Source organism: Myxocyprinus asiaticus, chromosome 1, assembly GCF_019703515.2.
Source record: "Myxocyprinus asiaticus isolate MX2 ecotype Aquarium Trade chromosome 1, UBuf_Myxa_2, whole genome shotgun sequence".
In the NCBI taxonomy this organism is placed as follows: Eukaryota; Metazoa; Chordata; class Actinopteri; order Cypriniformes; family Catostomidae; genus Myxocyprinus; species Myxocyprinus asiaticus.
In genome coordinates this window covers 44,305,282-44,332,897 of record NC_059344.1, presented here as the reverse complement: position 1 = coordinate 44,332,897, position 27,616 = coordinate 44,305,282, and positions in this window count along the sequence as shown.

Below are 27,616 nucleotides of genomic sequence, written 5' to 3'. Positions count from 1 at the left end.
GAACCCTCGCGGCTTGGTGATTGGTTCCTGGGCTCGCGGCGCTGCTCAAAGCCACGCCCCGCCCCCGTTCCTTTCATCCCGGAAGTGCATGAAGAGCTGACAAGGTCACGGGAGGCACTTTTTACTGCCCGGTCCCGATCTTTTCAGCTTCCTCGCCCTCACTACCCTCGATGGTGGGGCAGCCAAGGGTTATTCGGCAATCCCCCGGTGGATAAAGGCGCTCGCGGTGCACCTATGCCCGCAGAGCGCCGCCACCTGGCACGGGTGCCCAAAGCCCCCATCCAAGGCCTGTAGGTTTACGTCGTCTCTGACGGCCAAGGCCTATGGTGCCGCTGGACAAGCCTCCTCCACCCTGCATGCCATGGCTCTCCTGCAAGTCCGCCAAGGTGCTAAAGGAACTGCACGAGGGTAGTTCCGCCCCAGGATTGATGCAGGAACTGCGCTAGGTGACCGACCTCGCTCTCCGAGTGACGGAGGTAACGGCGTGGTCTCTTGGGCGGACGATGGCCACACTAGTGGTCCAGGAGCGCCACCTTTGGCTCAACCTGGTCGAGATAGGTGAGGCCGACAAGACACGATTCCTTGATGCCCCCATTTCCCAGGCGGGCCTATTCGGCGACACCGTCAAGGACTTTGCCCAGCAGTTCTCGATGGTAGAGCAGTAGATGGATGCTAGCCGGCATATCCTGCCCCGGCACGGCTCAAGATCCCACACCCCATCTACTCATCGCCAAGGGCGTCCCCCTGTGGTGACTGCACCGGCTCCGCCGCAGCCCGCCCCTTCGGCCCGGCCCCGGCGTGGAGCCCACGGCAGGAAGCAGACGCCACCCGTCTCACGGCCGCACAGAACCCGTGAAAGGCTTCAAAACACCCTTGAGACGGGCTACCCAGGGTCAACGAAACCCGCTGCTCTGGAGCTGGTAAGCAGATCTTCATCTTTTTGTTACCTTTTGCATTTAATTGCGCTGCATGCCCAAGTGGCTGCAGTACTCAAGAGCTCAGCAAGAGTGGTTTCCTTGTTCCCTGGGTCACGTATCCGGTGTGTACGACTGGCATTACGACCACCGTCCACCACTCCATTTGGCAGGTTGGCGCTCCAGCGGCGGTCTCCCGCCCCTGAGCGCCCAGCTGTGGCACAAATCTGCCCCCGATGTGACAGTCTCCACGGGTCACAAGGACAGGCCTCTTCCTCCCCCGTCCCAGGCTGTTCCGGTGGTGGTTACAAGGAGCCAGGTAAGTGCTTCGATGTCCTTAGACTCAGCACGGCCACGATGTGGCGTGGCCCCACCTGCCGGTACATCCAATGACGTTGTCCCTTTGGTCCCCCTTGCGCGGAACTTGGACGCATGGCTTGCGCCTTGCAATCTGTCACTATGGCTGGTCCGGACTGTCCGACTCGGCTGCGCGATTCACTTCGCCGGGCATCCGCCCAGGTTCAGCGGTGTCCACTTCACCTTGGTGAAAGATGAAAACGCTGCTACCTTGTGCGGAGATCGCTACCCTCCTACGGAAGGACGCGATAGAACCTGTCCCTCCAGCCGAGATGAAGAAAGGGCTTTACAGACCCTACTTCATCGTACCGAAAAAAGGCGGTGGGTTGCGGCCAATCTTGGACCTGTGAGTACTGAACCAGGCCTTACACAGGCTCCTGTTCAAGATGCTGACGCAAAGATGCATTCTAGCGAGCGTCCGGCATCAAGATTGGTTCGTGGCGGTAGACCTGAAGGATGCGTACTTTTCACGTCTCGATCCTTTTCGACACAGACCCTTCCTGCGGTTTGCGTTCGAGGGTCAGGCCTATCAGTACAAAGTTCTCCCTTTCGGCCTGTCCCTGTCTCCTCGCATCTTTACGAAGATCGCAGAGGCTGCCCTTGCCCCGTTAAGGGAGGTGGGCATTTGCATTCTCAACTATCTCGATGACTGGCTAATCTTAGCTCACTCTTGAGACGTGTTATGCGCACACTGGGACCTGGTGCTCTCACACCTCAGCCGACTAGGGCTTCGGGTCAACTGGGAAAAGAGCAAGCTCCTCCCGGTTCAGAGCATCTCTTTTCTTGGTTTTGAGTTGTACTCAGTCTCCTTGATGGCGCGCCTTATGAACGAGCGTGCCTAGTTGGTGCTGGCCTGTTTGAAGGCATTCAAACAGAAAACAGTGGTTCCACTGAAACATTTTCAGAGGCTCCTGGGTCATATGGCATCCTCGGCGGTGGCCACCCCACTCGGGTTGATGCATATGAGGCCGCTTCAGCACTGGCTCCAGACTCGAGTCCCGAGATGGGCATGGCACCAAGGGACACACCGCGTGGCCATTACGTCAGTCTGTCACCGTCTTTTCAGCCCTTGGACCGACCTCTCGTTTCTACGAGCAGGTGTTCCCCTAGAACTGGTCCCCAGGCACGTCGTGGTCATGACAGACACCTCAAACGGGCTGTGGTGCTGTTTGCAACGGGCACGCAGCCGCCGGCCTCTGGACGGGTCCGCGACTGCATTGGCACATCAACTGCCTCGATTTACTGGCAATTCTGCTCACCCTGCGGAGGTTTCGGCCGTTGATCCAGGGCAAGCATGTGTTAATTCAGACAGACAACACGACAACGGTAGCATATGTCAACTGCCAAGGTGGGTTGCGCTCTCGTTGTATGTCACAACTCACTCACCGTCTCCTTCTCTGGAGTCAGTAGCACCTGAAATCGCTGCAAGCCACTCGCATCCCAGGCAACCTCAAAACTATGGCGGATGCGCCGTCACAACAGGTTACCCTCAAGGGAGAGTGGAGACTCCACCTTCAGGTGGTCCAGGCACAGGTGCACCTGTTCGCCTCCCAGGAATCCTCCCCACTGCCTGCTCTGGTACGCCCTGTCCGAGGCCTTCCTCGGCATAGATGCGCTGGCACACAGCTGGTCCCCTGGCATTCGCAAATATGTGTTTTCCCCCAGTGAGCCTGCTTGCACAGACCCTGTGCAAGGTCAGGGAGGATGAGGAGAAGGTCGTCCTGGTAAGCACCCTACTAGCCCACCCAGACATGGTGCTCGGACCTCACGCTCCTCGAGACAGCTCCCCCCGGGCAAATTCCCCTGAGGAAGGACCTTCTATCTCAGGGAAGGGGCACCATCCAGCACCCGCGCCCAGACCTCTGGAATCTCCATGACTAGCCCCTGGACGGGACACGGAAGACCTAAGCTGTCTCCCACCTGTGATGGTAGACATGTTCACTCAGGCTAGGGCCCCCTCTATGAGGCATCTGTTCGCTAAGTGGTGTTCTTCCCGTCGGGAAGACCCCCAGAGATGCACAGTCAGACCAGTGCTTTCCTTCCTGCAAGAGAGGTTGGAAGGGAGGATGTCCCCTTCCACCTTGAAAGTGTACATTGCTGCCATAGCAGCACACCACGACGCAGTCAACGGTAAGTCCTTAGGGAAGCATGATCTGATTGTCAGGTTCCTAAGAGGCGCCAGGAGGCTGAATCCCTCCAGACCGCGCCTCGTTCCCTCATCAGACCTCTGTAGTTCTTCAGGGACTACAGAGAGCCCCCTTTGAGCTTTGCAGTCAGCCGAACTTAAGGCACTCTCCTTGAAGACTGCCCTCCTGACTGCGCTCACTTCTATCAAGAGGGTAGGTGACCTGCAAGCGTTCTCTGTCAGCGAAACATGCCTGGAGTTCGGTCCAGGTTACTCTCACGTGATCCTGAGACCCTGACCGGGCTATGTGCCCAAGGTTCCCACCACCCCTTTAGGGACTAGATGGTGAACCTGCAAGTGCTGCCCCAGGAGGAGGCAGACCCAGCCCTGCTGTCGCTGTGTCAAGTGCGTGCTTTATGCATCTATTTGGATCGCACGCAGAGCTTTAGAATCTCTGAGCAGCTCTTTGTCTGCTTTTGGTGCACAGCGGAAAGGAAGCGCTGTCTCCAAGCAGAGGATCACCCACTGGCTCGTTGACGCCATAACTATGGTATATGGTATATCTTGCCCAAAACATGCCGCCCCTGGTAGGGCTATGAGCCCATTCTACCCGTGGTGTAGCGGCTTCTTGGACCTTGGCCAGAGGTGCCTCTCTAACAGACATTTGCAGAGCAGCGGGCTGGGCAACACCCAACACCTTTGCAAGGTTCTACAACCTCTGGGTGGAACCGGTTTCGTGCCAGGTAGTTGCACGCAACAAGCGGATAAGCCCGGGATAGCCGGCCGGGTGTATCGCTTGCACATAGCGCCTTCCACCTCCTTTTGAGCTGAAGACGTGCACTGTTAATTCCCAGTAGTGTTCACAAAATTTGTTCCCTGGTTGACTTCCTCCGAGCCCTGTGGCAATCGAGTCTTCGGAGAGACTCGCTGCCGGCCCAGTACATGTGCTAATTAAGAGCCCGGTTCTGGGGTAGGTGCTCCGCATGTGGCGGTTCCCTGTAAGGCTAACCCCATGCGATCTATATCTTCCGCTAATTCATTTCCCTGCTGGCAAACTGCATCTTCCTTGGGCAGAGCCCCTCTGCCCCAGTCTCCATGTTGTAGTAACTCCTCCACCATCGGGCAGGATCTACCTTGAAGGCTCTCCACATGGTTGGAAAGACATTTGACATATTCTTCCACTTAAATATCCCCCCCTCTCTTGGGGCGAGGTGTGGTCTCCATGGTGTCCTCCCCTTGGGAGGGACACCCCCCGACTAGACCTGGCGGCCCAGTCGGATAATCCCCCTTCTTTTTTAGGGAGTGGAAAAAGAGAAGGGGAAACGAGGCCACGACTGGGTTAAGCCTGTCTCTATCTTTGGGTAGTCGACTTGTCCCCAAAAAGGGCCGTTTGACACTCATAACTGTGTTGGGGGAGGTTACGTGTTGACCTGGTGTGCTGGCTATGAGGCACACAGCAAGTCTGCCCACCACACACCGCCAGTTCACGTAACACAGTTCAGCCTTGTGGCGTTTTGTATAGGGACACCTAGTGTCACTACATCGACACCAACGTCGAGTGAGTGACAGATAGGGAACGTCATGGTTACTGGTGTAACCTCTGTTCCCTGATGGAGGGAACGAGACATTGGTCCCTCCTGCCACAACACTGAACTACCCGCTGAAATGGCCGGACCTTATATCGGCTCCACAGTGTAAAACCTGAATGAGTGGTTGCATACCAGCTCCTTTTATACCCGTATGTTCGGGGGAGTGGCATGCAAATACCACTCGCCAATTTTCATTGGCCTTTTGTCAAAGACCAGAGGTGTCTTGGGCTCCCAAGAGTGACCCCTAGTGTCACTACATTGACACCAACGTCTCGTTCCCTCCATCAGGGAACGGAGGTTACACCGGTAACCATGACGTTTTCCACTGTTGAAAGTTTCCCTGAACTTGTGTAGCAGAATACGGTGTAACACCGCTGCCGCTGTTTATCTCTTGACTCGGCAGGTGTAAATGCTTCTTGTTTTACAAGAACCTTGTAATTTCAACCTGCCCCTAATTGATAGGCAGTATTCAAATAGTCAGCATTTGACTGATACTAAAGAGTACTACTGATGTTTATTTAGCTGTTTATTTTATTTTTATTTATTATTTATTTAAATGGTCAGCAATTGACTGATACTAAACAGTACTGATGTTTATTTAGCTATTTATTTAATTTTTATTTATTCTTAATTTAAATGGTCAGCCATTGACTGATTCTAAACATGCAGTACTGATTTTTATTTAGCTATAATTTTAATTTATTCTTTATTTAAATGGTCAGCAACTGACTGATACTGAACATACAGTATTGATGTTTATTTAGCTATTTATTGTATTTTTATTTATTCTTTATTTTCTCAGTGTTCATTTCTAGAATTTGTTGACAATGCATAATAGTAATGTTAAATATTCTTTGATAAAAAAAATATTTGTTTAAGGAAGCAGCCTCCTGAGTACCTTTGCATAGTCATATTAGTGCAAAATTGGTGCACAATCCACATAGAAAAGGTCTGTTTTTATTCCAGCTCAAAATATAATTATATCGGCCACCATATCGGTAATCGGTGAATTTCCCCCCTCTAAAATCGTATCGGTATTGGTCTCAAAAATCCCATATCGGTCGGGCTCTAGTCTTTTCCAGGGATGTCCCTGCATTTTCCAGCAGGACAACTTCAAACCACATACTGCCCAGATTTCAAGTGCATGGCTGTGTAAGCAGAGAGTGTGGGTGCTAGATTGGCCTGCCTGCAGTCCAGACCTGTCTCCAATTGAGAATGTGTGGCGCATTATGAAGCACACCATACGGCAATGAAGACCCCGTACAACTGTGCACAAAAAAACTACATAATGGATAATTGGGGGAAAATTCCACTTTCTAAACTTAACATACTTGAGTATTCAGTGCCCAAATGCTTAATAAGTGTTATTTTGGACCTCATGTACTCAGATATAAGACAAAGGCAGGCCTACATACAGTCATAAAGCCTGACTACAACAACCGTGCAAAAATCAAACAAAGGAAATCCAAAACAGACTACAGATCCCATTAAGCCTTGCTCATTTTACACCTATGTGTGAAATTATGAAGGATTGAACTCTCATCTTCTATTGGATGAGGCACATGTCAGAACGCGTCCCTCAATGTGATGTCATCGAGAGTATAAAAACATCTGAGATCTTTCTGGGCGTTGCTTCCAGTGACAGTATGTGCCATGTCTAGATGCAGCTCTGCTGCTCCCAGGTGTAGCCTCGTTGCCCAAGGAAGTAACGTACGTACCTGAAACTTTGGCCATACAATCTCCATCTCGCTAGATGAGTTGAGATTTCTCTGTGTTCCACTGAGCATGCTAATGGATCCGAAAGGAGACCGCCGTGCAAACCGCGTCTTCAGCCATTTGCCTGCAGAAGTGAAGAAAGAGGATTTCTCTTGGACGAACACACATTCTACTCGTGTCCTCACGGGATTCAAGTAAGAGGTTTACATTTGGGCAGTGATAGATTATTATAGTGTGCTATTCTTGTGTATCAAGTTTATTGCTTGTACAGTTTATGGACCGCAAAGTCCGCTCATTGCTGCTAATAATACTCAAGGTATTACTGCAATGCACTGTTACCACGAATAAAATTTGCTGTGTTGTTGTCCAACCACGCTGGATTGTTTGTGCATATCCGCCATCGTGGGTGAGACCGGCACACTGAGTTTATCCATTAAAGAACCAAAGACCACGGTGGACGGGTTACGAGCCGTTCACCACTTCTCTGAGTGATAAACTAACAGTTGCCTTCTCTCCCATGATTGTGAAAACTGGCTTCGGTGCTGTCACTCTGTTCCCTCTCTCTCATACTAACCGCACACACACGCAACCCCTCACAAACATACCCGCACACACATTTGGCGAGTAGAAACGTGGCGATAAAGATCAGCTTTTAACGCCATTAACCAGTCTCTCTCCTCCCACATTCGCGGCCATATTCTCTGGCCAGAAACCTCGCGTGACGTACTCTCCACGAGAGCCACGTCCGCCTTTTTGTACGCGTCACTCCTTACACACATGCACACACACACACACACACACACACACACAATTAGTCCCTGATTCCAGGGTGGTGCCCCGGTGATATTAATCTTTATTAATATTCTATTGATTTTGATAATTGATAATTATCTTTGATTATTGTTGATTTGAAGGATCAGTAAGCTAGTGTTAATTCTAACCAATGTTCTATTGCTGTTAATAATTAATAATTATCTTTGATAATAGTTCATATTCTATTGAATTTGATCATTGATAATTATCTTTGATAATAATTAATATTCTATTGAATTTTATAATTGATGTTTGTCTTTGATGATTGTTGATTTAAAGGATTAAAAAGCTGACATTGATTCTAATCAATGTTCTATTGATTTTAATAATTAATAATTATCTTTGATAATTATTAATTATTTCTAATAACCAAACCTGCTCCTGAGAGAAATGCCCAACATTAATGGTGCCCCGTGTGTGGACTTCTATGTGCCAATTTTGTCACAATGTTTATGCATAAGAATCCAAATGTGGAAGTGGGGGCGTGGTCAAACGTTTGTCCGGAGAGAGAGAAAGTGGTAAGGGTGCACACACCTGAGCCTTATAATGTCTAACACATGTTTCTAATTGCAGTAAACACTGGAGAGAGCGATATAAAGGGACCACACCAGAGATGAGAGGGAGAGAGAGCTACCGGTCAGAAAGAGACTGTGTGTGAAACTGTGACCTAATGATTCTTGTGCTGAAAAGTGATCCTTAGTTTGTTTAATTAAAAGTCATACCTTTGAGTTGAAGAACCCAGTTCCCTGTGTCCTCCTGTCCCTCACTACGTCAAGTCCTTACACCATAGTAATAACTTGAATCATTAGTTCAAAGTTTGGTTCTGTTTGACGATTGACTTCTCTCACGACTTGCCTAGCATAAGCCAGTGTGGTGAGAAAGTGCTCTTAGAGTGGATTAGGGGTTGGTAAGTTTATGATAGTCTGCTCCAAGTCTGCTGTTGTTGTTATTTAACTCCTAACGCTTTCGCCTAGATGTTTCAGAGAGGTGTCAGGTCACCTAATTAACATCCACCAAGGAGAGAACGCAATGAAATTTGCATATTGCATAACAGTAACCCATAAGCCACAGGTCGAAGCCTCTCAGCAACTGTAACACAACAAGTTATCAGAGCCACTGTGTCACAAGCATTTTTACTGTCCTGGTAAAATGAGTTGCCAATCACCCCACATGGCCAGAGCTGAAGCTGCTCAGAGGTCAAACGACCCAGCACTGCAAGATGTGGTCGCCGCTGCCCTCCATCTCTCTGTAGAGGAGAGAGAAAACCTTAATGGCTACAATGTTAGCCATTGTGATGAAGCATTGCAGGAACTAGTTGATTATGTCAACAACCCGGTCAGGAAGCCAAAACGCACAATCCCGGACCTCGTGGGCCAAATGTTCATTCATCATCACCGCAGAACCCAACTGCAAACCGCAGAGCACTAGGCCCAGCTCACCCAGCTGCAGAACAGCTATCAAGTGGTGCAGAGGGAAAATCTCAGCCTTTGCCAAGAAGTTAGGTGCACCCAAGCTGAGAGAGTCCGGGCACAGGAAGATAATGCCCAGATGCAGGAGATAAATGAAACCCTGTGCAGGCAGCTCAAAGCTGCCCAGCTAAGAGCAGAGTCAGATCAGGTAAGTGCAGCTGCTGACCTAGCCACCCAGGAAACGCACAGCACAACATCTTACATCGAAGAGGGCCCCCTCTTTAGCACAACCTGTAGAAATGTGCCCCTAGGAAACCCAGGGGCACACGCTAGGAGCCGAGCTGCCCCTAGTGGTACAGTCTCTGACTTCACCCTCCTAGACGCCTTTCAAGCTCCTCCAGCGGTCCGCTGGTTGGATGCAGATGCCCCTCCTTACGGTTGCCCCCTCATGCTTCGTGTTAAGGTGAACGTTAGAACAGGACCCCAGGGGCACCGACCACCTCACCAGCAGGGTGGGGAACAGAACCAGGGGGGTGGTGACCAGACACACCCCCAGGGTCATGCCAGGCCAAAACGGCAAAACGCTCGCCGGATGAAAGGAAAGGTAGTTCGAACGGAGAGACATGGTTTGAGACAGGAAATGGAGGGTATAATCAGGAGATGCCTGACAGAGGTAGTAACGCAGCTTGACCTGCTCTGTCATTCACCACGTCTGCAAAACTCCTCAAAGGAACATGCGTTGAGCCCCACGTCAGCATGACTAGACTATGTACTCCCTCCCGTTAACACCAAAGTTTACTGTGTAGGTTGGAAAAGGGGAACAGGGGAGGCCAAGTTGCTCCCCAAAACAGTCACTCCTAACACACTGCACCCTCCTATTCTGACCTTCTTGGGCGATCTGGTCCATAAGGGCATCGTCCGATGCATATACACATCAGTAGTGGTGGGGGGTGCATCAGCTCCCACGCACTACTCGACACTGGTTCCGAAATAAGTCTGATGGGTTCCAACACCTTCGCAGAGGTGGTTAGAGCAACGCTCTCTCTTGGCAAACCGTTACTGATCGAGACCTGCAAATTAAGTATCACAAGCAACACGCAAGATAGGTCGTTTTTCACAAAATGGGCATGGATCAACGTTACCGTTCAAGGGATGACGCTGGTACACCCCATTTACATATGTTCCGTATTAATACGGAACCACTGTTAATTGGCAAGGACCTACTGGCCCGACTGGCTCCACTTATTGACTGCCTTCTTGGACACATGTGGGCTCAGGTATAAAGGGAGTGAATGGTACCTTAGATTTTGAAGCCCAAAAAAGCACATCCATCCATCATAAAAGTAATCCATACAGCTCCAGGGGGTTGATAAAGGCCTTTTGAGCGAAGCGATGCGTTTTTGTAAGAAAAATATCCACGCGTGTCTGCGCGTCCACGAGAGAGTCGAGTTCCGGCATATGACATAGGCATAGCGTAAGCTCCAGTGAGAAGTGACGAACGCGGAAGCACGCGTTGTTTACAGCAAAGAAAAACAGTGAAAAGAAGTGAGTTGTTTTAGCTATACTGTAGATTTGTATTAGTCTTAAAATGGTGCGTTCGTGTGTCTATCCAGGATGCTTCAGAATAAATAAAGTCATTCATGGCAGCAAACACTCTCAGCCTCTATTGGCATTACCTCGCATTTCCTGCATGAGCAACACCACGTCTCCCATACTCTCCGTCTACCAGATTCTTTTGTTTGTGCCGCTGCAGCCTCCTCCATCTCCCAGAGTTCCTGGTCAGTGTACTCCTGTTCAAACAAATAGGGCTGGGCAAAAAACTCAATCTCTTCTTCTCTTATATTAAAATCCTCTGACATTTTTCTTTAAAAATCCTTGTTGTTGACTTCTAATTCGTGACCGGCATTTTGTTTTGCTCTATCCTCTGCGCTTCCAAGCTCACCAGAGCTTATGCTACGCCTACGTCATACGCCGGAACTTGACTCTCTCGTGAACTTGTGGACGGCCGTTACTGGAAGCCAGTGATTATAGTTTATAAAGTTATAAATATGGATATTTTTCTTACAAAAACGCATTGCTTCACTTCAGAAGGCCTTTATTAACCCCCTAGAGCTGTATGGATTACTTTTATGATGGATGGATGCGCTTTTTTGGGCTTCAAAATCTAAGGTACCATTCAATCCCATTATAAAGCTTGGAAGATCCAGGATATTTTTTAATATAACTCAGATTGTGTTTGGCTGAAAGAAGAAAGTCATATACACCTAGGATGGCTTGAGGGTGAGTAAATTATGGGATAATTTTCATTTTTGGGTGAACTAACCCTTTAAGTGCTATGATGAGTGGCGTCTTGTCGTCTCCTTGCTCGGTGAACTTGCACAGGTAGACTCGCTGGTCTTTACACAAGTAGGTCTTCACACGAGGAGGGCTTTACACGATGGCTACCACTTCCGCTGCCACTTCCATGTCAGCATTCAAGTCAAATATATACACAATGCTAACGAGCCGTACAGTGAAAAAAGCAGGACACGCCTTAATGATACTTAGCACAGCAAAGCTAGTCACGTGGGCAACCAAAACTACGGGTCGTGTGAGGTGACAAGCGCGGGAACAAACGCAACTTCAGTACACCACAAATAAATTATGCTACACTTTAGCTATAAATAGTGCTCTAAAACAAGTGAAGCACTATTTATAGACACTAAAAACAATGATGGTTTTACACACACTGGACAAACAACTCTAAATGTAACAGTGAATACCCTGGAACAAGTCAAAACAATATAGCACACACACCAACACACGTTTAAGCGACACGAGTTCAAGACAGTAAACAAACAGCACAAAAGTAAAACAATGAAATAAACACATTTACACGCAACTGCAGACTCCTGTAGACAGATCACTTCTCCTGGAATGACTATGGATTCCTCAATTTAAATATCTTACCTGGCACTGGACTGCCTTAATGCTATTTAACACAACACAGCTAGTCACGTGGGCAACTGAAACTACGGGTCGCACGAGGTGACAAGCGCAGGAACAAATGCGACTTCAGTACACCACAAATAAATTATGCTACAGTTTAGCAATAAATAATGCTCTAAAACAAGTGAAACGCTGTTTATAGACACTAAAAACAATGATGGTTTTACGCACACTGGACAAACAACTCTAAATCTAGCAGTGAATACCCTGGGACAAGTCAAAACAATATAGCACACACACCAACACACGTTTAAGTGATGCGAGTACAAGCAGCACAAGTCTAGCAATGAATATCACTCTAAAACAAAGTAAAACAATGAAATAAACAAACTTACACGCAACTGCAGACTCCTGTAGATAGATTGCTTCTCCGTTCTTCATACCACAAAGTCAACACATCCTTTCAGCAGGGTTACCACAAAGTCTCCTCAAAGCGATTGGGGTATACACCCTCTCTGTACGGATTGGGAAAAGGCAGGTCATGCATTTCGTGAGTATATTCCCTCAACTCCAAACCCGTTCTTTGTGGGGGTGGACCTTCTGGTCAGACTAGGTGCTCAGTTGGACAGAGTCAACGAAGTTCTGTGGTCCCAAGCCCGGGCCGAGAGGCAAACCGCGTCTCTGAGTGATGAACACGGCTGCTTCATCTCCAGCTATCGCGAAATCAGCTTTCGGGCTGTCACTTAATCATCTCTCTCTCTCTCTCTCTCTCACTAACCACACTGACACACACACACACACACACACACTGTCACACACACACCTTGTGTTATAGGATTATTTTTATTTCCATATCTAATCATATCACTGTTTAGTTTGTAGTTGTAAGTCGGAAGTTTATTGACTGCATTGTATTAATTATTAATTGATATTACTGCATAAATAAACTTTGTTTATATTACAAAGAGAAGTGTTTTGGTTTGTTTTGCATACGCCTGTGTCGTGCTGACGGGATGTCAGTGCTCGGATTCAAACCTTCATTCATTGTTTTTTTATTCGAAAATCGATATTCTTCGGATGTCGATTTTCCTAAGAAAACAATCTAATATTGAGACTTGTTTTAATATTCGGTTATTAGTCCCTGATTTCAGGGTGGTGCCCCGTCAATGTTAATCCTTATTAATATTCTATTGATTTTTGATAATTGATAATTATCTTTGATTGAATTAGAATGATCAATAAGCTAGTGTTAACTTTAATGTTTCATCGACGTTAACAATTAACGATTATCTTTGATAACTGTTGATTTAAAGGATTAAAAAAGCTAACACTGATTCTCATCAATGTTCTATTGATTTTAATAATTAATAATTATCTTTGATAATTATTAATTATTGCTAATAACCAAACTTGCTCCTAAACGTAGCACACTACATTTACTGGAGTCCCATATGAGGTTTTAATGAGTTAGATCCAATTAATTAATTTAAATATTGATTAATAACTACAGAAATAATTATTAATTATTTCTGATAGTAACACTGATCTAAACAACCAGTAAAGCCCTACATAATAATTGGTGCCCCGTGTGAGGCATCCTACGTGCCAGTTCTGTCACAGTGTGTATGCATAGGAATCCAAAGTAATAACTTGAAATTCTTACTTCAAAGTTTGGTTCTGTTTGACAATTTACTTCTCAAAACTTGCCAAACATAAGCCAGTGTGGTGTGAAAGTGCTCTTAAGAGTGAATTAGGGGTTGGTAAATTTACTATAGTCTGCTTAAAACCTGCTGTTGTTGTTATTTAACTCCTAACGCTTTCATCTAAATGTTACAGAGAGGTGCCAAGTCACTTCATTGACGTCCACCAAAGAGAGAACACAGTGAAATTTGCACATTACATAACAGTAGACCGTAAGCCACAGGTCAAAACCTCTCAACTGTGCTTTCGTGTTAGCCTTATATCAACTGTAAAACAACAAGCTGTCAGAGCCACTATCACAAGAATTTTTACGGCCCCAGTAAAATGAGTCACCAATCGCCCTGCGTGACTGGAGCTAAAGCTCCACAGAGGTTAGTCGACCCAGCACTGCAAGATGTAGTTGCTGCTGTCCTCCGTCTCTCCATAGAGGAAAGAGATAACCTTAACGGCTACAATATTAGTCGTTGTGATGAAGCATTGCAGGAACTAGTTGATTATGTCAACAACCCGGTCGGGAAGCCAATGCGCACAATCCTGGACCTTGTGGGCCAAATGTTCCTTCTTCATCACCGCAAAACCCAACTGCAAACCGCCGAGCACCAGGCCCAGCTCACACAGCTGCAGAGCAGCTATCATGTGGTGCAGAGGGAAAATCTCAGCCTGCACCAAGAAATTAGGTGCACTCAAGCTGAGAAAGTCCAGGCACAGAAAGATAATGCCCGGATGCAGGAGGAAAACGAAGCCCTGCGCAGGCAGCTTCAAGCTGCCCAGCTAAAAGTAGAGTCAGATCAGGTAAGTGCAGATGAAACGCACCACACGACATCTGACATAGAATAAGGCTCCCTTTGTAGCGATACGCGTAGAAATGTGCCCCTGAGAAACCCAGGAACACACGCTAGGAGCCGAGCTGCCCCTAGTGGTACAGTCTCTGACTTCGTCCTCCAAGATACCTTTCAGAATCCTCCAGCGGCCCGCTGGTTGGATGCAGGTGCCCCTCCTTATAGTTGCCCTCCTCAGTCAGTTTTCAGTCACGCCACCTTGCGTTTCAAACCGACTGATTCCACACCACGAAGGGGGGACAATTATTTTCAAGCCCAGAGTGGTGTAAGCGGCTCGAATATCCCATTAGCCAGGGAGCTGTATGCAACCCGGGGTCCACCCCCACACGTCGACTGGACTCCTTCCCCACCACGAAGGGGAGGAAGTCGTCCTCATCGCTATAGCGATCCGAGTGACTATGATGTTTCGGATGACTCGGACGACCCGTGGTCATACCGACACCAGCGCTTGCGCATCCGACAACTCGAGTCCCTCGCAGGGGACATAGAACGCTTTGACCCAAATAATCGAGATTCAAACATCGACAATTATCTTAGGGAAATTGAGCACTGCCTGATTGATTTGCCTTACGCTTCCTCACGCGAAAAACTCAAGCTCATATGGAAGACCACGGTAAGGAGTGTCCATGCGTTCATGGAAACGCTACTGACTGGTACACGAAACCGCTACTCAGCTCTGTGTAAAGCCCTAAGCGAGGAGTATTCGCTGTATATCGACGAAGCCTCTGCTACCATAGCTGCTTTCGCCATCACCCAGAAGAGGCACGAGCCTCCGCGTGAGTATTATAGACGCCTGAGAACCACGTACTTCCAAGGAAGTAATGCGCCAGGTCTGGAGGAGGAACGAGCTTTCAAGTCTCTTTTCCTTCACAACCTCCACGAGTGCATGCGATATGACGTCACAATGCACTGCAGAATGGGCAACCCCACCATGCAGGAAATCAGAAAGTACGCGCAACTGGCATGGGAGACACGCGTGCGCCCTGCCCGAGGGCACGAAGGTGACGCCAGAGCCCTGGGGATCCAAGCCTCATATGCAGACCTAGCGCTTGAAGGCAACGAAATGCCTCGCGTTAAGGTGAATGCTAGAACAGGACCCCAAAGGTGGCGATCACCCCGCCAGCAGGGTAGGCAACAGAACCAGGGGGGTGGTGACCAGACACACCCCCAGGGTCACGGCAGGCCTAAACAACAAAACGTTCGCCGGCCGAAAAGAAATGCGCGTTTCGAACGAAAACCCAAACAAGAAGGTGAGTGGGTAGGCAAGGTTTCAAATCCCCTCAGAGAACAAGATTTGAGAGAGGAAATGGAGGATATAAGGAGACGCTTGACTAAGTTAGTAACTAAGCTTGACGTGCTCCGTTGTTCACCAGGTCCGTCGACCTCCTCAAAGGAACACGGCGCTGAAACCTCGTCAGTATGACTAGACGATGTACCCCCTCCCATTAACGCCAAAGTTTACTTTGTATGTCGGGAAAAGGGGAACAGTGTCCAAGTTGCTCCCCAAAACAGTCACTTCTAACATGCCACACCCTCCTTTTCTGACCTTCTTGGGCGATCTGTACCATAAGGGCAACGCCTGACACGTGGGTCATTCCGCTCCCATGCACTACTCGACACCGGTTCCAAAATAGTCTAATGGGTTCCAACACCTTCGCAGAGGTGGCTAGAGCAAAGCTCTCCCTTGGCAAACCATTATAGACAGAGACCTGCAACGTAAGCGTCACAAGCTACACGCAAGATAGGTCGTCTATCACGAAACGGGTCTGGATTGACACCTTTCAAGGGATGATGCTAACAGACCCTGTTTACATATGTCCCATTAGTACGGAACCACTGTTAGTTGGCCAGGACCTACTGAACCGATTGGCTCCACTCATTGACTGCCGTCGTGGACACGTGGGCTCAGGTTGACATACCGAGACCACTTGGTCCAGAAAACAGTTCGCCAGCTTCAGATACACATGTCGCCATCGTCCAAAAATCCAGCAGAGACGACGACTCCAATAAGAACAATTACAGGGCCTGAATAAAACCCTTCAGGGTACTATAGTCACTGTAAATTCGCAATCCATTCTTATCAATAACACTTTGCACTCTTTAGGGATTTTGTCAGAGAAAACAACTTATGCGTGTATCGTTAGAGATCTAATGCAGGACCTCAGGGAAATTAGCTCCTCAGTCAACAGTCTGAGTGATGGAAGGATTCCAGCTTACCTGGTCTCCTTAAACCTTGTCAAACAAATCCTTAGATCTGCAACTATCTCCATTGTGCAACCTTCACAGATACACATGGCATATAGTTTGGCATTGAAATTCCAATCCATGTAAATCCTCAGAACCTCAAAACAGGATTTATCCTCAATCTACCATCATAGGCAGAATATATATAGACTAAAATCTGTATTTAATGTTGGTTTTCAGAGAGGTAATGCACACATTCACCTCAAAACACCACCAACACTCGCCTACCATGATGAGGACCCCTCGCTCTACCTTATCTCTAACCTAAACATGTGTACTAAGACAAAGTACATTCATTGGTTTGTCAAAACGCAACCCCTTTGTTAGAGAGGTGACTAACTACCTCTGCGGCCAAAGAGCCGAATTCCATGAACAAGTGTCATGGTAGCATGTCCATCAAAGATGAAGGAACAGAGACAAAGGTAGAGCGAGCAGGCAGTCGCTGGCTCGTTAACACACCAGCCACCGAAGTCATACGACTGCCATGATAAGGCCACTAAACTAAGGCCACTAAACCAAGGCTACCAAACCAAACGGTGTTCTTAATGGTTCCCCAAGGAGCCAGCGTGCACACTGACGATATTGTCCTCCATCATCTCAACGTCAACAAACATGACGCAGAAATTGAGATCATGGACGTATTTAGAGGTCACAGCCTCACCGTTGATGACACCCTTCGACAGCAGCTTCAGGCTGAAGGGATGGAATTAGTGAAGTTCAGTCTCAAACCGACTGGCTTGACCACTATATTTCATAGTCACATAAGCAGACCGTCGTCTTACTGAGAACACCCTATCAGTTTGGTTGCCCTCTGGCTCCTCCTTAGTGGTTGGATCATCGCAATTATTGCACACGCCATGTACAGGTACATTCAACACCTACAGGCCAGACTGGACTCACTTCTCATACAGCCGCGTTTTACACACCAGTCTGAGCCCATCACACAGGTTAACTCCATCATTTCCAAGGATAAGCCTTTTAACCTTTAACCCTCCTTTCCTCTAACATTTTGTTCCTAGTAACCAATGTCAGGTTCTACTTTGATTTTGTGTTATGACCAAAGAACAACAAAGGATTGTGTTATGGTTAATGCTGTGCCTTCCAATAACTTGAAATGTTTATGTGTGATGAATGTAGTTTTAGAATTAGCTAGAAGTTCTATGCCCAGATGTGCCTCAATCTCTGTCCAGACGATAAAACCTCTGTGAACTCTAATGAACTGTATGGACTGTGCAACCATTTCTCTTTCCTATCAGGAATACATGGATGGCGTAACCCACAGGTTACTGTGAACCGACAAGAACTGTTCGGCCCTTCAGTTGCTCTAAAGATGCTGGACAACAACCAACTCTTCAGAACAAAGGGGGGAATGTTGGGCCTCATGTATTCAGATAGAAGACAAAGGCAGGCCTAACAGTCATGAAAAACATTTCTCAAGCCCCCTCCTTCTAAGTCATAAATCTTACTGATAAAATCGCGCCAAAATCAAACAAAGGGAGTCCTAAACAGACTACAGATCCATGAAGCCTTGCCCACTAAAGGATCGAGCACTCAACTCCTATTGGATGAGGCACACAACAGAACATCCCTCGAACATGACATCATCCGGACTTCAAATAATTCTGAAAATGCTTCCAAAGTGGCTTCCGGCGACTTCGTTCACCGAATACGGACGTAGCTTTTTGCTGCTCTCCGGTGTAACCTCGTGGCATAAGGAAGTAATGTCCAACTTGAAACTGTAGCCATACAATCTCCATCTCGCTGGACGAGTTGAGATTACTCTGTGTTCAACCAAACACTCTAACGGATCCGAAGGAGACCGCCGAGCAATTCGCATCTTCATCCGTTGGCCTACAGAAGTGAAGAGATTAAAGATTTCTCTTCAATCTTCAATCAAGTCGACATTTCTGAGTTCTCCGCCAGCCCGCCGAGAATCAACAGCCGTACCGCCCTCTGAGAATCAACAGCCGTACCGGCCGCTGACAGCGCGAGGAAACGGCTCTCATCATCACACGAGCCTCAAGAAACCGGGTCAAAGTTAAAGGACGGAGGAAAACACATTCTACCTGTGTCCTCATGCGATTCAAGTAAGAGGTTTACGTCTGGGCAGAGATAGAATATTATAGCGTGTTATTCTTGTGTTTCAAGGTTTTTGCTTGTACAGTTTACGGACCGCCATGTCCGCTAATTATTAATACTCAGGGTATTAATTATCACGAATTTGTTTTGCTGTATTGTAGTCCAACCAAATTGGACTGTTGTGCATTTTCGCCATCGCGGGTGAGACAGCAACTGAGTTCATCCATTAAAGAGTCAAATAACAAGGGACTTTTACGAGCCCCGCTCGTAAAACCGCGTCTCTGAGTGATGAACACGGCTGCTTCATCTCCAGCTATCGCGAAATCAGCTTTCAGGCTGTCACTTAATCATCTCTCTCTCTCTCTCTCTCACTAACCACACTGACACACACACACACACTGTCACACACACACCTTGTGTTATAGGATTATTTTTATTTCCATATCTAATCATATCACTGTTTAGTTTGTAGTTGTAAGTCGGAAGTTTATTGACTGCATTGTATTAATTATTAATTGATATTACTGCATAAATAAACTTTGTTTATATTACAAAGAGAAGTGTTTTGGTTTGTTTTGCATACGCCTGTGTCGTGCTGACGGGATGTCAGTGCTCAGATTCAAACCTTCATTCATTGTTTTTTTATTCGAAAATCGATATTCTTCGGATGTCGATTTTCCTAAGAAAACAATCTAATATTGAGACTTGTTTTAATATTCGGTTATTAGTCCCTGATTTCAGGGTGGTGCCCCGTCAATTTTAATCCTTATTAATATTCTATTGATTTTTGATAATTGATAATTATCTTTGGTTGAATTAGAATGATCAATAAGCTAGTGTTAACTTTAATGTTTCATCGACGTTAACAATTAACGATTATCTTTGATAACTGTTGATTTAAAGGATTAAAAAAGCTAACACTGATTCTCATCAATGTTCTATTGATTTTAATAATTAATAATTATCTTTGATAATTATTAATTATTGCTAATAACCAAACTTGCTCCTAAACGTAGCACACTACATTTACTGGAGTCCCATATGAGGTTTTAATGAGTTAGATCCAATTAATTAATTTAAATATTGATTAATAACTACAGAAATAATTATTAATTATTTCTGATAGTAACACTGATCTAAACAACCAGTAAAGCCCTACAACGGTTAATGCTGTGCCTACCTATAACTTGGAATGTTTGTCTTTATGTGTGATGAATGTAGTTTTAGACTTAGATAGAAGTTCTATGCTCAGATGTGCCTCAATCTCTGCCCAGACGATAAAGCCTCTGTGAACTCTAATGAACTGTATGGACTGTGCAACCATTTTCTTTTCTATCAGGAAGACATGGATGGTGTAACCCACAGGTTACTGTGAACCTACAAGAACTGTTCGGCCCTTCAGTTGCTCTAAAGAAGCTGGACAACAACCAACTCTTCAGACCAAAGTGGGGAATGTTGGGCCTCATGTACTCAGATATAAGACAAAGGCAGGCCTACATACAGTCATAACATACAGAATACAACAACCGCGCCAAAATCAAACAAAAGGAGACCAAAACAGACTACAGATCCCATGAAGCCTTGCTCATTTTACACCTATGTGTGAAATTGTGAAGGATCGAACACTCAACTCCTATTGTATGAGGCGCACGCCAGAACGCATCCCTCAACATGTCATCATCGAGAGTATAAAAACCTCAGAGACCTTTCTGGGTGTTGCTTCCAGCGACAGTATGTGCCGTGTCTAGATGCAGCTCTGCTGCTTCCAGGTGTAGCCTTGTTGCCCAAGGAAGTAATGTACGTACCTGAAACTTTAGCCATACAATCTCCATCTCGCTGGACGAGTTGAGATTTCTCTGTGTTCCACTGACCATGCTAATGGATCTGAAGGAGACTGCTGAGCAATCCGCATCTTCACCCATTTGCCTGCAGATGTGAAGAAAGATTTCTACCGAGTCGACTTCGCTGACTTCTCCGCCAACCTGCCGAGAATCAGCCGCCGTACCGCCAACCGACAGAGTTAGGAAACGGCCTCCTGTCATCACCCGATCTTTGAGGATCTGAGTCGGAGTCAAACAACAGACAAACACATTCTAAAAGTAAGAGGTTTATGTCTGGGCAGAGATAGATTAATATAGTGTGTTATTCTTGTGTATCAAGGTTATTGCTTGTACAGTTTACAGACCGCCGATTCCACTCATTGCTGCTAATTATACTCAAGGTATTACTGTATCGTACTGTTACCACGAATGAGATTTGCTGTGTTGTTGTCCAACCACGTTGGATTGTTTGTGCATATCTGCCATCACGGGTGAGACTGGCACACTGAGTTTATCCATTAAAGAACCAAAGACCGTGGTGGACGGGTTACGAGCCATTCACCACTTCTCTGAGTGATAAACTAACAGTTGCCTTCTCTCCCATGATCGTGAAAACCGGCTTCGGTGCCATCACTCTGTTCTATCTCTCATATTAACCGCACACACATGCGACCCTACACAAACATACCCGCACACACATTTAGCGAGTAGATAACTTGCCGATAAAGCTCAGCTTTGTCCCTAAGTTATCGTACAAGCGGAGACACGCACTAAATGGGCAGATGCCAATAACTAGTCTCTCTCCACCCACATTCGTGGCCATATTCTCTGGCCGGAAACCTCGCATGACGTACTCTCCACGAGAGCCACGTCCGCCATTTTGTGCGTGCCACTCCTTACACACGCACGCACACACACACACACACACACACACACACACACACACACACACACACCTATTCACACACACACACACATACCTTCCTCTCATGTATTATAAGCTTATTTGTTACCATATCTAATCATGTTACTGTTTAGTTTGTAGTTGGAAGTCAGAAGTTTATTAACTGCATTGTATTGATTATTAATTGATATTACTGCTTTGTTATACTTTAAAGAGAAGTGTTTTGGTATTGCTTTGCATGCACCTGTGTCAAGGGCTGGCAGGGGATGTCAGTGCTCAGATTCAAGTCTTCATTTTTTTTCCTTTTTAACGTTGATGTTCTCCGGACGTCGACTTTCCTAAGAGAACAATCCTATAGTGAAACTGCTATACTGTCTGGTTATTAGTCCCTGATTCCAGGGTGGTGCCACGGCGATATTAATCCTTATTAATATTCTACTGATTTTGATAATTGATAATTATCTTTATTTTTTATTTGAAGGATCAATAAGCAAGTGTTAATGCTAATCAATGTTCTATTGATTTGAATAATTAATAATTATCTTTGGTAATAGTTAATATTCTATTGAATTTTATAATTGATGGTTGTCTTTGATGATTGTTGATTTAAAGGATTAAAAAGCTAACATTGATTCTAATCAATGTTCTATTGATTTTAATAATTAACAATTATCTTTGATAATAACCAAACCTGCTCCTGAATGAAGTTATTAGAAGAAATGATGTTTCACAGTGGTAAACACTTGACTGTCTCAACTTTTCTGGAGCGTGTTGCAACCATCTGATTTGAAAATAGCAATGAAATTCACAAGGAAAAACCTCATATAATGTGTAGTTGTAGTGCTGTCAATATAGCAAAAGGTGAATATCATTTTTCAGAATTGGGGTTGTACATGATAAAGATGCACAGATGATGGAGCCCTATGTGGTTGTATACTTGTCTAGAGCATCTCTGTGAGACTATGTTTGTCACTATGCCTGGTTTGAATTGATTGTGAGCAGTTTTGGGCACTTTCCTCACTTTTTGGCCTTCTTGCCTCTCTCTCTCTCTCTCTCTCTCTCTCTCTCTCTCTCTCTCTCTCTCTCTCTCTCTCTCTGATTCTTTAAGTGTGATTTATTGGTGGTTCTCTATCTCTGATTCTTTAAGTGTGATTTATTGGTGGTGGTCTACCTGAGTTGAATCTGTTCTAACATTATGTAAATCCCTGGGCTGCACTAGTGATCCAGACAGAGAAAGAGTTTGCTGTGCAGGCCCCCAGAGGCCACTAGAAATCTAAAACTCCACATCCAGGCAGAAGGGGTCTGAGCATGCATATAAATAAATATGCAAACACATATGCATTCAACCTTAATTTTCTAGTTAAATCTATCTATCTATCTATCTATCTATCTATCTATCTATCTATCTATCTATCTATCTACAGTATATATGTATATTAATTAATCACGATAAAAATATGGTACGTTACATTACAACATACATTAAAAAATATATCATAAACATATTTACTTTGTACTTTGTCTCGAAGAACTTGCAAGAAAATGGTAATTCATCTTTTATTTTAATTACTTGAATATGTATAATTATTATTATTATTATTATTATATTTTTTTGCGGATTGAGTAAATTAGACACATTTTTACAGGTATTATTTTTTGACACGTATATATGCTATAAAATCAGTGGACATGTTGTAGTTACAATTTGGGCAAAATCTTCTGATATTTTACACTGAACTTTCTTTAAATATAGGATCAAATGGGCATGATTCAATTCATATCAAACTTTATTGGAAAGAGAAACTTAAATGTACATTGCCAATGCATCATTAGATACTACTTACAGATACTGTATAAAACATACTGAATGCTGAAGTTTAATTTGCTGAAGTTTAAAATCTCAAAACTCGTATTTTCTCTGGCTGTCGTTCAGTCTCTATAAGTACTGTATACCTGGCTGCAGTTTGCTGAATGGTCAGGTCCTCCTCAGTCTCTATCACGCAGACAATGGGTCTCTCTTTTACAGTTTCCCTTTTGACAATGGTTCAGATGACAGCAGTTGCACATTTATAGGCAATGCGAAGAGATACGGCTGCTTGCCCGCATCTCTCGCACACCTGGTTCACAGCTTGCGGGTGAAGTTTCAATTCTCTGTACAAAGTTCAGTGGAATATATGCCTTCCAGCTGTGAAGATGCTATCATTATACTATGACCTGAGAATTTGAAGGTAATAAGAGCTACACAGAAATCACATTAGCTAGGTTAGCTAAAATTAGTTCATATTAAAATGTATTAAAATGAGTTAGCCTTAGTGCTCAAAGAAATCTGTGGCCCTCATCATTTGGCGGGAGCAGGAATAGCTGCCAATATTGACACGATTTGCGCATCATTGCTGGTATGGCATAGAAATCCACTGGTTTGCATGGTTGCAAATGCGAACTGTATTATATTAGCCAGGACATCCTGTATGTTAAGAAAAAAAAGTTTTATATGGAACATCATTACAAAAATCAACTGTAAAAATAACCCTGGAAAACCTGCTTTGATTTTCTCTCCTTTTCACCTTTTCACCTTTTTTTTTTTTTTTTTTGCATCCCTGACCAATATTAACAAATCCAAATTGTACACATGAAAATGTGTTCTTAGGAAAGAAAGTTCAATGAAGAATATATCTGGTTTTGATACATTATTTTTGAGAAAATTCTGGCAAATGTAACATGTTCAACACTGATAGTAAGTCATTGAAAAGACACACTAAAAGTTTAAATCTGTTTTGATCTATTCTTCAAAACTTTTTTCCCCTTTAAAATCCTCCTGAACAGAAACATAAACATAAACCTAGAAATCAGCCATAAACTGTTAGCTGGTGATGTTTGACTTTGGATCATGAGCAAGCAGAGGAAAGACACTTTCCAGCGTTATGACAATAATAACAATGATGATGATGATGATAACCTGTAATTGAATACAGTCTGAAGTTAATGAATAGTGCAAATTACAATTGCCTATACACACTAACTGCAATACATGGTAGAATTACACTTTGCAGTGTTTTTGAATCTGAGGTATATCCTGTCAGATTTAGTTTAATATTAACCAAGACATAATTCAGCGCATCTGTTCTGATTATATTTGCTTTATGAGAATTTGTCTTTTTCTGTAGTAGACACTTGGTAGGATGCAGTGTCCATGTTTCTTTTCCTTATAAATAACAGCTACAACAGTACTACTAATATTATTCAAACATGTTATGTTTGCATTCAAGGCATAATTTAAAGTTTTAGAGATCATATTGATTTTATCATGATTGTATTTATATATGTGCCCTTGTGGTAATCCAAAAGTAAAGGAAAGTAATCTGATTACATTACATTCATATTGATGTAATTGGATTACATTAATTATTACATTTATTGTTAAGTAATCAGTAATATGTAACTGATTACATTTAAAAAGTAACCCTCCAAACCCTGCCCGAAGTTTAGACATGGAAAGAAATAGAATAAAATTAGCATAGATGCCATTCACTTAAAAGCATGGTTAAAGAATAAGAGAAGTGTTTCAGGTTCCAGCAGACTTAACTAAAGCAGCATAACTATGAACTGAGGAATAAATTAGGTGTATGCCTGGTTGAATAGATAAATCTTTAGTCTGGACTTATACTGAGAGAGTGTGTCTGAGTTCCGAACACTGCTAGGAAGACTATTCCATAGTTTAGGAGCCAAATATGAAAATGATCTTCCTCCTTTTGTGGATTTTGATATTCTCTGTATTGTTAACAGGCCAGAGTTTTGTGATCGTAGTGAGCATGATGGATTATAGCTTGAAAGAAGGTCACCTAAGTACTTTGGAGCTAGACCATTCAAAGCGTTGTAAGTAATTAACATAATTTTAAAATTAATACTTTACAAGTAGCCAATGTAACGGCAATAAAATGGGGCTGATATGATCATATTTCTTGGTTCTAGTTAGCACTGTTGCTGCTTTTTGAGGTTTTTGTTCCAATAATTAGTACCTCTGTTTTATCGGAATTGAGTAGAAAGAAATTACTAGCCATCCACTATTTGATATAATTTATACACTCTGTTAATTTGGAAAATTGCGAAATTTCATCAGGTTTCGAAGAAATCTAAAGTTGGGTATCGTCAGCATAACAGTGAAAAATAATTCCATGGTTCCTGATAATGTCTCCTAGGGGGCCCTAAAACTGATCCCTGTGGCACTCCATACATAACTTTAATTTGATCTGACAGTTCCTCATTTACACAGACAAAGTGGTAGCTGTCAGAGAGATAGGACCTAAACCAAGCTAATGCCTGTCCACAAATGCCAACATAATTCTCAAGCCTATCCAAGAGAATGTCGTGATCTATGGTGTTGAAGGTAGCACTAAGATCTAAGAGCACTAGAAGAGAAATGCAGCTGTGATCAGATGATAAGAGCAAGTCATTTGTAACTCTGATAAGTGCAGTCTTTGTACTATGATGACTGAAATTATACATATATATATACACAGTATTGTGCAAAAGTCTTAGGCACATAAGATGCTTCACAAAAACATTTGTCTTAAGATGGTTATTTATATTTTCAGCTTTATTGTGTCAATAGGAAATATACATTTTAGACTCCCAAACATTTATTTTTCAAATAGAATAGAATAGTGTAACACGGTTAAAATGGGAAAGGAGGAGGCGGGAACAGGCTGAACAGTCAAAATAATATTTATTTAAACAAAAAGACACAAAACACAAATGCACACATGGCAGCTGCATATGACTCTTTTCCTCCATGTCCAGGCGGCCGGCAGCAACTCCATCGTCCCCCGGCGGATGGCCACGGCTGCTCCTTTGGGTGGATGGCAGTGGCGAGGACTCCACGACAGCGCGTCCCTCTTCCTTTCCGGGCATCGGCACCAATGTAACAAGGTTCACAATGGAAAGGAGGAGGTGGGAACTAGCTAAACTGTCAAAATAATGGTTTAATGAAAACTTAAAAAGACACAGAACACAAATGCACACACTGCAGCTGCGTGTGGCTCTCTCTCTCTCGAACTGCTGCATTCCGCTGCACTCATCCCTCTCTTTGACTGATTAGCCCAACTGGGGGCCGGGCGTGCGTAGTCATGGCCCGGCCCTGCCCTCCTCCTCGTCACAAATAGAATAGAAAATCAGGGAGTCCTGCAATAGATGGCGTGGTCCCCACAGAGCCCCCCACTGAATGTTGAGTCAGTCTGGGATTACAAGAAGAGACAGAAGCAATTGAGACAAAATAGATAGAAGAACTGTGGCAAATTCTCCAAGAAGCATGGAACATCCTATCTGCCAACAACCAAGAAAAACTGTATCCAGGTGTACCTAGGAGAATTGGTGATGTTTTGAAGGCAAAGGTGGTCACACCAAATATTGATTTAGCTTTTTTATGTTTACTGGACTTTGTATGACATTAATTGCTAAATGAAAAATAGTTATGACATTATTTTTGAAGACATCCTCACTATGCAACATTTTTTCCCAAATGCCTAAAACCTTTGCACAGTACTGTATATATATATACCATTTCTCTGCAAAAATGAACATAGTTGGAAGGACACTATCTTTCTAGTATTTTCAACATAAATGGGAGATTTGAAATCGGTCTATAATTAGTCAGTTCTCCTAGATCAAGCTGTGGTTCCCTATCTGTCACTAACTCGAAGTTGTGTCGATGTAGTGACACTAGGGGTCACTTTTGGGAGCCCAAGACACCTCTGGTCTTTGATAAAAGGCCAATGAAAATTGGCTAGTGGTATTTGCATGCCACTCCCCCAGACATATGGATATAAAAGGAGCTGGTATGCAACCACTTGGGAGGAACCTTTTACTGCCTTGCCCCGATTCCGCAGTTCCCCCGCTCTCACTACCGTCGATGGCGGGGCAGCCAGGGGCTATTCGGCGATTCCCCCCGTGGATAAGGTGCTCGCGGTGCACCTATGCCCGCAGAGTGCCGCCACCTGGTGTGGACGCCCTAAGCTCCTGTCCAGGCCCTGTAGGCTCACGTCGTCCCTGACGGCTTAAGCCTACAGCACTGCTGGACAAGCTGCCTCTGCCCTGCACGCCATGGCTCTCCTGCAGGTCCACCAAGCCAAGGCATTGAAAGAACTGCACTAGGGTAGTTCCGCCCCAGATTTGATGCAGGAAC